Below are 10,539 nucleotides of genomic sequence, written 5' to 3' on the forward strand. Positions count from 1 at the left end.
CTATTTGTAGCAGGTTGGTTTAGTGTGCTAGAACAGGAGCCATGTTTGGCTTTAAATACTATACAAAGAAGGGCAATGACAGCTGAAGATGCATTCCCCATGCCAGCCAGATCCATATGGCTTTGTGAAAGAGACAGAGGAGGACACAATTAATTTGTGAGAGTGTACAGGAGAGGAACTGGAAAACCTGGCAGGATGTGGTGACAATTGTCTCAGTTGTCAGACTCCCCATTGATTACACAAAGCACAAACAAAGATTGTCCTCAGGAGATTACAATGCACTGACTGCTCTTGCTGGAATTGATTGAAATTTTGTGTGTGGGTGGACTTGCAAAGCATTGGGTGAAGGATTATTAAGTGCATTCAAGTTTAAGCTTGTTGTCATCTTACTATATAAATAATATAACATTACTCTGGTCCACAATGCACCAACAAAGGATATATCACACTCAGCACATAAAACAAAATATTATCATAAGTTAATAAAATATAATTCAAAATGCATGTTGTGTGCAGGTAAACAGCTCGCTGTCCTAGTGACAAAACCTTGGTGGTGGCAGGGTATTGATTAGTCTCACAGTCTGAGGGAAGAAGCTGATACCCTGACTCTGGCCATCCTAGTCCTGATGGTAGCAAGCCAAAGAGATTGTGGAATGGATGGTTCGAATCTTCAACAATGCTTCAGGCCCTTCCATCTACAACACTTCTAGTAAATGTCATCAGTAAGGGGGAGAGAGACCCTGGTATATTCTGTCATTCATCTGACAAATGGTTACCAGCAACACAGTAGACCCATAAAGTGTGGGGTTTGCCCTGCAGGCAAGGATCTTCCCACATCCTTCTCCATCACTGGTTGCAGGCCCTTATGTGCTATCTAAATTCTGCTACTTTTAAATCACATCAGCCCTTGTGCTTCGCAGAATGCACTGGTGAAGAGACTAATATATGTCCTCAAGATCTGTTTGGTAGGACCACCTTTGTGCAGGGAATGCAGACACATGAAATATGTTATTCACCTTCCCATTTCTTTGGGAGATGGAGGAATCTGGAGTGAAAAACAAATGGGTCATCGGTATCTGTGCAACGAGTGGTTGGCTGATAATTCAAGTTGAGATCCTGAGACCATAAGGCAATAGGAGCAGAATTAGGCCATTTGGTTCATCGAATCTGCTCTGCCATTTGATCATGGCTGATCAATTTCCCTGTCAACCCCATTATCCTGCTTTCTCCCTGTAACCTTTCATGCCCTGAATTATCAAGAATCTATCGACCTTCACCTTAAGTACACCCTTAATGACCTAGCCTCCACATCAACCTGTTACAACAAATTCCACAGATTCACCAACCCCTGGCTAAAGAAATTCCACCTCATCTCCTTTCTAAATGGACAACTCTATTCTGAGGTTGTGCCGTCTAGTCCTATACTCTCCCCATTATATAAAACATCCCTTCCATATCCACTTTATCTAGGTCTTTCAACAGTAATTCTTATGAATTCCAGTGAGTACAGGCCCAGAGCCATCATACATTCCTCATATGATAAGCCTTTCATTCCTGGAATAATTTTTGAACTCTCCAATGTCATCGCACCATTTACTAGATAAGGGGCCCAAAACTGCTCATAATATTCCAAGTGAGGCCTCATCAGTGCCTTATAAAGCCTCGGCATAACAATCTTGTTTCTATATTCTAGTCCTCTCTAAATTAATGCTAACATTGTATTTGCCTTCCTCACCACCAAATCTGTGTTAATCCCTAAAGGAAATCCTGCACGAGGACTGCCTAGGCCCTTTGCACCTCTGATTCTTGAATTTTCTACCCGTATAGAAAATAGTCTATGCTTTTATTCCTTGTACCAAAGTGCATGACTATAGACTTCCTGAACCTGTATTCCATCTGCCCCTTTGCTCATGCTCCTGATCTTCTAAGCCCATCTGCAGCCTCCCTGCTTCCTCAACACTACTTGCCCCTCCACTTATCTTTGTATCATCTGCAAACTTGGCCATAACGTCATCAATCCCTTCATCCAAATAGTGACATACAATGTGAAAAAACAGTCCCAACACCGACCCCTGCAGAACACCACTAGTCGTCAGTAGCCAATCAGAAAAGGCTCCCTTTATTCCCACTCTGCCAGTATTTTTCCTGGAATACCATGGGCTCTTAACTTTGTAATCTACCTTGTGTGTGGCACCTTGTCAAAGGCCTTCTGAAAATCCAAGAACACAACATCCACTGATTTTCCTTTGTGCTGCTTATTATTTCCCCCCAAAAAATTCCAACTGATTTGGTCAGATGAGTTTTCCCCTTAAGGAAACCATGCTGACTGGCATATTTTGGTATAGATACCCCTCATAATTTTGTATACCTCTATCAAATAAGGTAAATGCAAGCAGGGTTTTTCCACTGAGGTTGGGTGGGGTGATAATTAGAGGTCATGGGTTAAGGGTACAAGGTGAAAAGGAGAACATGAGAGGAAACCTCACTCAGAGGATCATGAGAATGTGAAATGAGCTGCCAGCGCGACTGGTGCATGCCAGCTAAATTTCAACATTGAAGAGCAGTTTGGGTAGGTATATGAAAGGCAAGGGTATGGAGGACTATGGTCTGTGTGCAGATCAATGGGCCTAGACAGTTTAAATGGATAGGCATGGACTAGATGGGCAGAATGACCTGTTTCTGCTGTACTTTTCTACAACTCTAGACACCAGCTATTGCTGCTTTGCCATCATCCCTGCCAGTATCCCCTTCCAATCAACTTTAGCTTGCTCCTCTCTCATGCCTCTAATTCCCTTTTCTCCACTGTAATACTGATACGTCTGACTTTCCTTCTCCTTTTCAAACTGCAGGGTGAATTCTGTCATATTATGATCACTGCCTTCTAGTTCCCGAATAAAACCTGTTTCATTTAAATTTTTCATTTTTTTTCCATCGGCGTCGAGAGAGGCAGGACTGCGCAGGCATGTGACGTCGGGGAGTGAAACGAGGAAGATTTAAAAGGAACACAGCCTTATATAGCAGGCAGCGGAGTTTGCGGGCTGCGGAGTGAGCTGGGAGCAGAGTGAAGGCTTAAGGGCTTTGGCGAAACGGGCGAGGCGAAGAGGATTTGGTTATTTTTTTTCCACTGTTATTTGAAGAGAGGGGGAAGTATGAGTGAGAGGGCAGCTTGTTGTTCTCAGTGCCGGATGTGGGAGGTGGAGTCTCCCAACTTTGAGGAGATGCAAAAGAATTTAGAAGGAGTGGATTGGGAAAATTTGTTTTATGGGAAGGATGTAACAGAGAAATGGAGGTCATTTAAAGGTGAAATTTTGAGGGTTCAGAATCTATGTTCCTGTTAGGTTGAAAGGAAAGGTTAAAAGTTTGAGAGAGCCATGGTTTTCAAGAGATATTAGAAACTTGGTTCAGAAAAAGAGAGGGTTCTTCAATAAATATAGGCAGCTTGGAGTTAATGAAGTACTTGAGGAATATAAAGAATGTAAGAAGAATCTTAAGAAAGAAATTAGAAAAGCTAAAAAGATATGAGGCTGCTTTGGCAAGTAAGGTGAAAATAAATCCAAAGAGTTTCTACAGTTATGTTAGTGGCAAAAGGATAATGAGGGATAAAATTGGTCTCTTGGAGAATCAGAGTGGACGGCTATGTGCGGAGCCGAAAGAGATGGGGGAGGTTTTGAACAATTTCTTTTCTTCTGTATTCACTAAGGAGAAGGATATTGAATGGTGTAAGGTAAAGGAAACAAGTAGGGTAGTTATGGAAAGTATGACAGTTATAGAAGAGGAAGTACTGGCACTTTTAAGGAATATAAAAGTGAGTAAGTCTCCTGAGTCTGGACAAGATATTCCCTAGGACCTTGAGGGAAGTTAGGGTAGAAATAGCAGGGTCTCTGACAGAAATATTTCAAATGTCATTAGAAACGGGGATGGTGCCGGAGGATTGGTGTATTGCTCATGTGGTTCCATTGTTTAAAAAGGGTTCTAAGAGTAAACCTGGCAATTATCGGCCTGTGAGTTTGACGTCAGTGGTGGGTAAATTGAAGGAAAGAATTCTTAGAGATGGTATATATAATTATCTGGATAGACGGGGTCTGATTAGGAACAGTCAACATGGATTTGTGCGTGGAAGGTCATGTTTGACAAATCTTATTGAATTTTTTGATAAGGCTACTAAGAAAGTTGACGAGGGTAAAATGGTGGATGTTATTTATGTGGACTTCAGTAAGGCCTTTGACAAGGTTCCATGGAAGGTTAGTTAGGAAGGTTCAATCGTTAGGCATTAATATTGAAGTAGTAAAGTGGATTCAGCAGTGGCTAGATGGGAGACGCCAGAGAGTAGTGGTGGATAACTGTGTGTCAGATTGGAGGATGGTGTGTAGCGGTGTGCCTCAGAGATCTGTACCGGGTCCAATGTTGTTTGTAATGTATATTAATGATCTGGATGATGGGGTGGTAAATTGGATTAGTAAGTATGCAGATGATACTAAGATTGGTGGTGTTGTGGATGATGAGGTAGGTTTTCAAAACTTGCAGAGAGATTTAGGACAGTTAGAAGAGTGGGCTGAAAGATGGCAGATGGAGTTTAATGCAGAAAATTGTGAGGTGCTACATTTTGGTAGAACTAATCAAAATAGGACATACATGGTAAATGGTAGGGCATTAAAGCATGCTGTAGAACAGCGGGATCTAGGAATAATGGTGCATAGTTCCCTAAAGATGGAATCTCATGTCGATAGGGTGGTGAAGAAAGTTTTTGGTTTGCTGGCCTTTATTAATGAGAGCATTGAGTATAGGAGTTGGGATGTAATGTTGAATTTGTATAAGGCATTGGTAAGGCCAAATCTGGAGTATTGTGTACAGTTCTGGTCACCGAATTATAGGAAAGATGTCAATAAAATTGAGAGAGTACAGAGGAGGTTTAGTAAAATGTTGCCTGGGTTTCAACTCCTAAGTTACAGAGAAAGGTTGAACAAGTTAGGTCTTTATTCTTTGGAGCGTAGAAGGTTGAGGGGGGGCTTGATAGAGGTGTTTAAAATTATGAGGGGGATTGATAGAGTTGACGTGGTTAGACTTTTTCCATTGAGAGTGGGGGAGATTCAAACAAGAGGACATGGGTTGAGAATTAGAGGACAAAAGTTTAGGGGTAAAATGAGGGGGAACTTAACTCAGAGAGTGGTAGCTGTGTGGAATGAGCTTCCAACAGAAGTGGCAGGTTCCATGTTGCCGTTTAAAGTTAAATTGGATAGATATATGGACAGGAAAGGAATGGAGGATTATGGGCTGAGTGCAGGTCGATGGGACTAGGATAGGGTAAGAGTTCAGCACGGATTAGAAGGGCCAAGATGGCCTGTTTCCATGCTGTAATTGTTATATGGTTACACAGCATCCAATCCAGAATAGCTGATCCCCTTGTGGCTCAACCACAAGCTGCTCTAAAAAGCATTCTTGTGAGCATTCTACAAATTATCTCACTTGGGATCCAAAATCAGCACCAACCTGATTTTCCCAATCTACCTGCATATTGAAATACCCCATGACTATTGCAACATTGCCCATTTTATATGCATTTTCTATCTCCCATTGTAAGTTGTGGCCCACATCCTGGCTATTATCCAGAGGCATGCATGTAACTCCCATCCAGATCTTTTTACCCTGGCAGTTCCTTTGCTTTACATCTAACGATTGTACATCTCTTGATTCTATCGATCCTAAGGATTTGATTTCATTTTTCACCAACAGAGACACAACACCCACTCTGTCTACCTGCCTGTCCTTTTGCTGCAACATGTATCCTTAGATGTTACGGTCCCAACTCTGATCTTCTTACAGCCACAACTCTGTGATACCCACAACGTCATAACTGTCAATTTCTAACTGTGCTGCAGGTTCAGCTAGAGGCGGGAGGATTTCTAAAACAGAGATTAGTTGGTGATGGGGGGAACAGAAAAGAAAGTGAAATAATTTGAGCAAATGGAGCTTGGTGGAGGGAAGGAAGGGGAAATGTAGTGTGAGGCTGCCAGACACTCTATCAAAACTTCTGCTCATGTCTGGCACATCATCCCCCATCTCACCTGATTCCACGTATTACCTACCATCCCCTTTCTCAGCTTTTTATGCTCCCTTCACTCTACACTCAATTTGATGCAGGCTGTCCCTTTGCCTACACGAATGCTGCCTGACCTGCTGAGTTCCTCCAGCACAGTTTTCTGTGGCTTCCCACTTCTTAATTTCACTTCATCCGCCAAACGTGAAATGTTATCCCTAACACAAATTAAGGTATTTGGCGTTAAAAGGAACCATTGTCCCTTGTCTGTAGCATTGTCCGTCTCATTCCTGTTTGAAAGATGTTTACCATTGTTCTCAACAACATGGCCTTCAGCTAATTTTCTAGGCATAGTGCACTTGGAATTCTATGTCAGTATCACAAATCCCTGAGTTTCACATACCCTATCGAACAGTCCGTATACACCAGAATATGAATCATCTTTAATATCACTGGAATATTCGTGAAATGTTTTGTTTTACCACAGCAGAACATTGCAATCCAAAATAATAAAACCCATAAATTACAATATATTACAGTATGTTTAAAAAATAAAATTAAGTAGTGCAAAAAGAGAGGGAATAAAATAGTGAGGTAGTGATCATTGGTTCTCTGTCCATTTAGAAATCTGATGTGGAGTTGAAGAATCTGTTCCTGAAATGTTTAGTGTCTGTCTTCAAGGTTCTGTACTTACTTATGTAGCCATGAGAAGAGGGTGACGGGGGTCCTTAATGATGGATGCTGCCTTTTTTGAGGCTGGTGCCCATGATGGAGCTAGCTAAGTTTGCAACCTTCTGCAGCTTTTTCCAATCCTGTGCAGTGGCCCGTCCATACCAGACGGGGGTGCAGCCAGTTGGAATTTTCTTCACAGTATATCTGTAGAAATTTGCAAGGGTCTTCAGTGACATACCAATTCTCATCACCACGTAACCACCCTAATCTTGCCCACCATCTCCCTAACTCTACAATAAAGTCAATGTGCTTAGTCCGGTGTACTTTTCCAGTGAACGATTCAGTGTAACTGAAGACTCATTGGGAATTAACCTAAATGTGGTTCAAGGAACATTTGTCCCAGATTCAGTTTCACTGTGAAACAGCTGTCCAACGTATGAGTAGATGATCACCGAGACATGCTAAAATTAAACCTGATGCGGTGTCCTATAAGAATTTCACACGACACCACGATGCTTCACTGAGAGTGAGGATTCTGATTTAATACAATGCTGTAATACTTTACAACTAATCAAAAGTTGAGACTCCTCGACTTCCTACTATAATTTTTGGTTGCATCACCGTCTGGTATGGAGGGCACACACTGCACAGGATCGGAAAAAGCCGCAGAAAGTTGTAAACTCAGCCAGCTGCATCATGGACACTGGCCTTACCAGCATCGAGAACACCTTGAAAAGGCAACACGCACAAAATTCTGAAGGAACTCAGCAGGTCAGGCAGCATCTATGGAAAGTAGTTTTTGGGCCAAGGCCCTTCTTCAGGATTGGAAAGGAAAGGGGAAGATGCCAGAATAAGAAGGAGGGGAAGGAGGACCAGCTAGAAGTAGGTAGGTGAAGCCAGGTGGGTGGGAAAGCTAAAGTGCTGGAGAGGAAGGAATCTGATAGGAGATAGTGGATAGTTGGTAAGAATAACTTATTGAATGTGAAGGCCCATTTTCAACAGGACATCATTCTCAACAACCTTCGCCATCTTCAACGGGGTCCTACCACCAAACATAGCCTTACCTCCCCCTCACACCAACCTCCCTCCTGGCGCTTATTCCTGCAAGCGACTGAAATGTTAAACCTGCCCGTACACCTCCTCCCTAACCTCCACGCAGGGCCACAAACTGTCCTTCCAGGTGAAGTGACACTTCACCGACTAATCTGTTGGGGTCATCTATTGCATCCAGTCCTCCTGAGATGGCCTCCTCTACAGTGGTGATACCTGTCGTAAATTGAGGGTACTCTTTGTTGAACACCTCTGCTCTGTCCACCAAAAGCAGAATTTTCCAGTGGCCAAGCATTTTAATTCCTATCCCCATTTCCATTCCGACATGTCTGTCTATGGCCTCCTCTTTTGTCATGACGAGTCCACTCTCAGAGTGGAGGAGCAACACCTCATATTCTGTTCAGTTAGCCTCAGACCTGACGGCATGAACACATAGTTCTCCTTCTGGTAAGTTTTCCCTCCCCCTTTCCTCTTCTTCCATACCCTACTCTGGCCCTTTACCTCTTCTCCTCATCTGCCTTGTCCTCCACTGAGTCCCTTTCTCCTTCATTTTCTCCCATGGTCCACCCTCCTCTGCTATCAGATTCCTTCTTCTCCAGCTGTTTATCTTTCTCACCCACCAGGATTTGCCTCTCACCTTCTAGCTATCCTCCTTTCCCTCCCCCTATCTTTTTATTCTGGTACCTCCTCCCTTCCTTTCCAGTTCCGATGAAGGGTCTCAGACTGAATCGTTGACTGTTTATTCCCCTTCATAGATGCTGCCTAACCTGCTGAGTTCCCCCAGCATTTTGTGTGTGTTGCTCTGGATTTCCAGCATCTGCAGAATCTCTTGAGTTTACCTTAAAAAGGTGATGCCTTAGAAAGGCATCATCTGCCATTAAGGATGCCTATCACCCAGAATATGCCCTCTTCTTAATGCCAGCATCAAGAAGGAGGTACAGGAGCCTGAAGACACTCACTCAGTAGTTTAGAAACAGCTTCTTCTCTTCTGCCATCAGATTTCTGAATGGTCCATAAATACTACCTCACAATCTTTCCCTCTATTTGCATTATTTATTTATTTTTAAAAATGTATTTATTATTATAAAATATAGTGATTTTTTTGAGTCTTGCACTGTACCGTTGCTGCAAAACAACAAATTTCATGACGAAGGTAAACCTGATTCTGATTGTAGTTTCAAAATCTCAAGATGGAAGAAGCTATTTTAACTAATTTTATGAATTGATGCAGGAAAACACAAGGCCCACCCACACTAAACACTTTGCCATATTTATAAATACAGTGGATTTGGGACACATCGGAACAAATACTTTTTGGCCCAATTAAGCAGCTCCCCAACTAGCCAAAGTTTCTTGAAAAGTTAGAAGCGTATAAATCAGACAAACTACTGTTTAACTGATTAACAAATTAGATAGATACTTTATTGATCCGAAAGGAAATTACAGTGTCACATAGCATTTCAAATGCACAGATATACATATATACAAATATTAGAAGAGAAGTAGAAAGAATAAAAAATAAGTTACCCCAAACAGTCTAACAGGAGGGGGTCATCACTTCCCTGGCTATAGGTTGACTTATTATGTAACCTAATGGCCAAGGGTAAGAATGACCTCATGTAGCGCTCTTTGGAGTAACACAGTTGTCTCAGTCTATTTGGAGTAGTGCAGTTGTCTCAGTTCAGCCAAGGTGAGAAATATTGTCCAGAACTGCCAGGATTTTCCATAGGGTCTTTTGTACTACCACAGCCTCCAGTGAGTCCAGTTCGACTTCCATAACAGAGCAAGCCTTTGTAATCAGTTTATTGAGCCTATTAGCATCACTCATGTTGATGCCATTGCCCCAACACACCACCACGTAGAATATTGTACTGGCGACAACAGGAGAGGCCTGCATACTCCAAAGCACCTCAGTCTCCTCAGGAAGTAGAGGCGACTCTGACCCTTCTTGTACATGGCCTCTGTGTTGGTGCTCACTCAAGTCTGTCATCCAGGTGCAACCCCAGGTACTTGTAGGTCCTCACCACATCCACATCCACATCCATTAATAGTAACAGGGAGCAGTGGAGGCTTAGTCTTCCTAAAGTCCATCACCATCTCCTGTGTCCTACTGATGTTGAGCTGCAGATGATTCAGATTGCACCATTTGACAAAGTCCTCCACGAGGGTCCTGTATCCTGTATTCATCCTTCCATCCTCCCTTTATACACCCAACTATTGCTGAGTTATCAGAGAATTTCTGCAGATGACATGCTTCAGTGTTGTATCTGAAGTCCAAGGTATACAGAGTAAACAAGAAGGGAGCCAATACAGTCAGCTGTGGGGCCCAAATACTGCTTATAGCCATGTCTGACACACAGCTCTGAAGCTGCACAAACTGTGGTCTGCCAGTCAGGTAGTCCATTATCCAGGATACAGTGGAAGTGTTTGAATGAAATACAGAAGTACTATAAAACTGTGTATTAGTTCCAAATAGTTATCGAAGGAGGAATCCAGTGTATGTTGATGCGTTGTTTTGATGAATAAAATCAGTACAGGCATCTAGTGTAGATAATTGATAATGCTGTCGATGATTGCATCCTCCAAACCTTCATTTTCATTGTAACATTCAAGATGATTGTTGCTACCTTCAAATTCTTTATAGTTCCTAACTTGTTAAAGTAATGGAATTGTTTCCTTTTCACTCCCGACTATTTCTAGCATCTCCCAGCCTGAATGCTTCAAATTGCAGTGAGCAAAACAGTTCTGAATTGTCTTACTGCTCATTTCTCGCCAACTAACAA

Source organism: Mobula hypostoma, chromosome 3 (genome assembly GCF_963921235.1).
Source record: "Mobula hypostoma chromosome 3, sMobHyp1.1, whole genome shotgun sequence".
Lineage (NCBI taxonomy): Eukaryota > Metazoa > Chordata > Chondrichthyes > Myliobatiformes > Myliobatidae > Mobula > Mobula hypostoma.